General features: G+C 59.2%; 1 long non-coding RNA gene across 1 annotated transcript; it reads right to left on the reverse strand.

Moving 5' to 3' along the window:
- Positions 1-2,413: 2,413 nt before the first annotated feature.
- LOC129131675 (uncharacterized) lies at positions 2,414-5,000 on the reverse strand. Its single transcript, XR_008535719.2, has 2 exons — positions 3,198-5,000; positions 2,414-2,650 (listed from the first exon to the last, which is right to left on the reverse strand). It is a non-coding gene; the product is annotated as an uncharacterized LOC129131675 (long non-coding RNA).
- Positions 5,001-5,691: the final 691 nt, after the last annotated feature.

Below are 5,691 nucleotides of genomic sequence, written 5' to 3' on the forward strand. Positions count from 1 at the left end.
TGAGGGGGGGCACTGGGACCGCGCGCCGCCCAACCGCCTTTAAAGCCGCGCTCGCCACGCCCATCCCAGTCTCACCAATCAGCGTGGCGCGCATTCGTGACATCACTGGGCGGGAAAGTGATTGGCAGGAATTTTAACCAATGGAAAGTGAGAAGCGAGAAGCAGAGGGCTGTGATTGGCTGTAGTAGTGGAGGATGGGCGGGGCGTAGCCGTGAGGGCGGGTGCGCTGTGGCGGCGCCGTGAGGGGGACGCGGTGGTGGAGCTGTAACTGTCACCTGGAGCGGCCGGCGCGGTGTCACACCGAGCCAAGGGCGGCGGTTTGTGTCCGCCTGAGGGGGAAAGGTGTGCTAACCCCGCGGTGCTGCCACGGGGAAAGCTGGGGCCGAGCAAAGGGAAAGGTGTGCTAACCCCGCGGTGCTGCCACGGGGAAAGCTGGGGGCGAGCAAAGGGAAAGGTGTGCTAACCCCGCGGTGCTGCCACGGGGAAAGCTGGGGCCGAGCAAAGGGAAAGGTGTGCTAACCCCGCGGTGCTGCCACGGGGAAAGCTGGGGGCGAGCAAAGGGAAAGGTGTGCTAACCCCGCGGTGCTGCCACAGGGAAAGCTGGGGCCGAGCAAAGGGAGATGGAGCCCTCCTGTTGTCGGAGCGGGTTTTAGTCACTGTTGGATGGTGGCACGGCTGGGACTCCCGGGGTGTCACCTCTGCACGTCCCCCGGCAGAGCGGGAGTGCCCCTCAGGGCTCGCACCAAGTCCTTGTGCCGGGACGGGCACCCTCGTGCCAGGGTGTCCCCCTGTAGTGACCCCCGGTGGAGCCGGGCAAGGTGCAGTTAGACCTGGAGATGGAGATTCCCTGGGCAAAGGGGCTGTGTTCCCTGCAGGGACCCCAAAGTGTCCCCAAAGCAGCCCAAATTGTGCTCAAACAGCCCCAAATTGTCCCCAAAGCAGCCCCAAAGAAGCCCTAAATTGTGTCCAAAGCAGCCCCAAAGTGTCCCCAAAATAGCCCCAAACTGTGCCCCAAACAGCTCCAAATTGTGCCTGAAACAGCTCTAAATTGTGGCCAAAGCAGCCCAAAATTGACCCCAAAACAGCCCTAGATCTTCTCCAAAGCAGTCCTAAACTGTCCCCAAAACAGCCCCAAATTGTGCCCAAAGCAGCTTCAGATTGTCCCCAAAGCAGCTGCAGGTTGTCCCCAAAGCAGTCCTAAATTGTCCCCAAAACAGCCCCAAACTGTCCCCAAAGCAGCCCCAAATTGTCCCCAAAACAGCCCCAAATTGTGCCCAAAACAGCCCCAAATTGTGCCCAAAGCAGGTCCAAATTGTCCCCAAAGCAGCCCCAAATTGTGCCCAAAGCAGCTCCAAATTGTCCCCAAAACAGCCCCAAATTGTGCCCAAAGCAGCCCCAAATTGTCCCCAAGCAGCCCCAAAGTGTCCCCAAAATAGCCCCAAATTGTGCCCAAAGCAGCCCTAAACTGTCCCCAAAGCAGCCCCAAATTGTCCCCAAAGCAGCCCCAGGCTGTCCCCAAAGCAGCCCCAGGTTGTCCCCAAAGCAGCCCCAGATTGTCCCCAAAACAGCCCCAGGTTGTCCCCAAAGCAGCCCCAGATTGTCCCCAATACAGCCCCAGATTGTCCCCAAGCAGCCCCAGGTTGTCCCCAAAGCAGCCCCAGATTGTGCCCAAAACAGCCCCAGGTTGTCCCCAAAGCAGCCCCAGATTGTCCCCAAAAGAGCCCCAGATTGTCCCCAAAGCAGCCCCAGGCTGTCCCCAAAGCAGCCCCAGATTGTGCCCAAAGCAGCCCCAGATTGTGCCCAAAGCAGCCCTAGATTCTGCCCAAAACAGCCCCAGATTGTCCCCAAAGCAGCCCCAAATTGTCCCCAAAGCAGCCCCAGGTTGTCCCCAAAGCAGCCCCAGATTGTCCCCAAGCCCAGCGGGGCTGTGCTCAGCTCCAGTGCTGCTGATCAGGGTTTGGCTGGGGCTTTGTTGGGTGTTGTGGGCAGTGCTGGGGGTGTCTCTGTGCCCCCAGTCCCCCCCTGTGCTGCCACAGCCACTCCCCTGCCTGGGCTGTGCCTCCTGGAGGGGTTTGGAAACCTTCCTGCCCCTGCTTTCCTTGGAGAAGGGACCCACAGCATCCCCATCCCTCCTGCTGATCCCACTCCTTGTGTGGGGGAGCCATGAGCTCCCCCGGTGCCCCTGCTCCCCAAAAATGCTTCTCTTCCTTCATATTTCCCATGATTTCCTTGTTCCACCACCAAACCAACCCGAGCCAGGTGGATTTGGTGCTCTCCAGGAGGAGGAGGCAAAGTCTTTGTGTTCCAGGGAGCAGCCCTGACTTTTATTTCATTCCCCTCCAAAGGATAATTTGGAATTCGACCTTGCAGGGAAGGAGGTGTTGCATGAACTCAAATCAAGGTTAACCATTCCTGTGATACTGCAGGGCAATTTATTGCTGTGTGGGCCTTGGGAAGGAGGAAAACCCCCTGGAAAAAGCAGGAAAATGAAGTGTTGGGTTTGGAAATGAGCACACACGAGGTGAGAAAATCCAGGTGTGGTCACATCGTGGGTTCCTGGAGAGGTGCTGGGGGCAGCACGAGCTGTTCTCCTTCCTCCTTGCCTTATTTGAGCAGGGCATTCTCTGTTCCCCGTGGGAACACGGAGCTGCTGCAGAAAATAACAATAAATGACATTGTCACGCATGGGACTCGCTCCTGATTGATTCTGGGGACCTGGCAGCATTTCCTGCACTTGGCAAAACACTTCTGCAGGGTGTGGGAGAGCTGGAGGTGACAGCCAGCTGCTGTCCCGGGCTGTCCCAGCCATCCCTGTGCACAGCTGAGAGCGTCAAACCCTTCAAGAACACAACATTCTACCCAGGAATTGCTCCAATCTCCCCTTCTTGCCCTCTGGAAGAAGCCATGGGATCATCACACCTTTATTTCCTTGGAGAGAGACCAAAGCTATGCTGCTGGCAGGGTTTGGCACCGTGTTTTCCATGAAATTACATTTAAATTCAACAACACAGAGCCACGATCCCCAGAGCAAAGCAGGCACGGGAACTTCCCTTGCTGTAATCCAAGGAAATAAAACTGGCAGGGACACATTTCCCAGCATTGCTCCACAGGCTTTATCGAGGTTTTCCTCTCCCTGAGCAAGAACTTTCATCTCCTTCCCGTGCCTCTGGCAGGGCAGGGAGGGGAATTAGAGTCACCTTAATGAGCCCTTTCTCCTGCCCTCTCAGGTGGAGCTCCCTGCTGATGACCTGGATCAGGCTGGGATTCTGCTTCCAGGTTACATTTTAACCCTGCAGCGGTGCCATGGAGAATCCTCCTGCTCCACAGCTCAGGTGCCACAGCAGAGGCTCAGCCTGAGGGGTTCCCCCGTGTTCCATGGGGTTATCCATGATTTCTGCCAGGGAAACGGGGCAGACAGGTGTGGGAAATAAATGTTTCAAGTTTGATAGAGGATTCCTATAATGTGCATAGGTTGTGGCCAGGAAAAGGAGGAAAAGGAGCAGCCTGTGGCTCTGGGATGGGTTTCTGCCATCCCTGGGCAAAAGGAGCTCAGCTTCCCTGGAAAAGCTCCCTGTGGGACCAGGCTTGTGCAAGGATTCCCTGGCTCCTCCCTTGCCACCCTCTGCTCCCTGCATCCCATCCTGGAGCTCCCCAGCCTTGGGGGTCCCTGGGTGCTCCACGAGCCCCAAATTCCACGGGAGCAGGGAAACAGGGGAGGGCAGAGCTAAAATCACCTTTGGGCTGCAAAGCCTCAGCCTGGGAGCGTCCAGGGCCACTTGGATGGGCTGGGAGTGACCTGGGACAGTGGGAGGTGTCCCAGGGGTGGCACTGGATGGGAGTTAAGGTCCCTTCCCACCCAAACCATTCCAGGATTTTGGTTTCCCATCCCTCTGCAGGTGCTGCAGGAGCAGCCCTGGACACTGGGAACGTGCTGGGCAGGAGGGCCTGGAGGGACAGGAGCCAGGGAATGGCTTCCACTGCCAGAGGGCAGGGATGGGAGATGGGAAGGAATTCCTGAATTTGGGATGGAATTCCCAGAGCAGCTGGGGCTGGCCTTGGATCCCTGGCAGTGCCCAAGGCCAGGGACCCCAAATCAGCCCCAAATTGTGCCCAAAGCAGCCCTGGGACAGTGGGAGGTGTCCCTGCCAGGGCAGGGGTGGCACAGGATGGGCTCTAAGCTCCTTCCCACCCAAACCATTCCATGAATCCACCACTCTGTGATCCACACCCCAGCAAGTCACAGCAGAACCCCCCAAAGTTCACCCTGATCCCCAAACAAATCCAGGAATCAGCCACAGCCCCAAGGCTGGGGCAGCAGCTCCCTCCTGCAGCCTGGGGCAGCCGTGGGACAGCAGGAACAGAGCCCAGAGCCAGGAATTGCAGGAGAAAGGAAGAACCCAGGCTCAGAGAGGAGCCCAGGCTCAGAGAGGAGCCCGGGCTCAGAGGAGGAACCCGGGCTCAGAGGAGGAACCCGGGCTCAGAGGAGGAACCCGGGCTCAGAGAGGAGCCCAGGCAGGGGGAGGAACCCAGGCTCAGAGAGGAGCCCAGGCTCAGAGGAGGAACCCGGGCTCAGAGAGGAGCCCAGGCTCAGAGAGGAACCCAGGCTCAGAGAGGAACCCAGGCTCAGAGAGGAGCCCAGGCAGGGGGAGGAACCCAGGCTCAGAGAGGAGCCCAGGCTCAGAGGAGGAACCCGGGCTCAGAGAGGAGCCCAGGCTCAGAGGAGGAACCCGGGCTCAGAGAGGAACCCAGGCTCAGAGAGGAGCCCGGGGTCAGAGAGGAACCCAGGCTCAGAGAGGAGCCCAGGCTCAGAGGAGGAACCCGGGCTCAGAGAGGAGCCCGGGCTCAGAGAGGAGCCCGGGCTCAGAGAGGAGCCCGGGCTCAGAGGAGGAACCCAGGCTCAGAGGAGGAGCCCGGGCTCAGAGAGGAGCCCAGGCTCAGAGAGGAACCCAGGCTCAGAGGAGGAACCCAGGCTCAGAGAGGAGCCCAGGCAGGGGGAGGAACCCGGGCTCAGAGGAGGACCCTGGGCTCAGAGAGGAACCCGGGCTCAGAGAGGAACCCGGGCTCAGAGAGGAACCCAGGCAGGGGGAGGAACCCGGGCTCAGAGAGGAACCCAGGCAGGGGGAGGAACCCGGGCTCAGAGGAGGAACCCGGGCTCAGAGAGGAGCCCAGGCTCAGAGGAGGAACCCGGGCTCAGAGAGGAGCCCAGGCAGGGGGAGGAAGGCTCCTGCTGGCCTGGGGCAGCCCCCCAGCCCCTGGGCACCTCCCAGCTGATAAGGAGCACCTGGAGCTCCTTATCCAAGGCCTCCCCTCTGTGCAGGAGTGCCAGAGGCAGGAGCTGCAGGCAGGTTGATAAGGCAGCAGTGCCCAGCTGGGAGGTGGGCACCCAAACTGGGCTTTATCTGCTGCATCCAGGGCTTGGTATTTACATCTTTGTCACTCTGCAAATCTCCAGCTTCTCTAACAGCTGAGCACCACCTGGCCCAGGGGGTTTATCCTCCCCACCAGCAGCACGGGGCTGCCCTGGCAGCTGCCCAAGCCACAGAGCAGCAAATTCAAAGTTATTTTGTTAAAAAAAAATTTAAAAATTGGTGTTCAGCATCAGATATTAGTGGTTTTCTTCCCCTGGCATGGAATTCCCAGAGGAGCTGTGGCTGCTCCATCCCTGGAAGTGTCCAAGGCCAGCCTGGAGCA

Source organism: Agelaius phoeniceus, chromosome 30 (assembly GCF_051311805.1).
Source record: "Agelaius phoeniceus isolate bAgePho1 chromosome 30, bAgePho1.hap1, whole genome shotgun sequence".
Lineage (NCBI taxonomy): Eukaryota > Metazoa > Chordata > Aves > Passeriformes > Icteridae > Agelaius > Agelaius phoeniceus.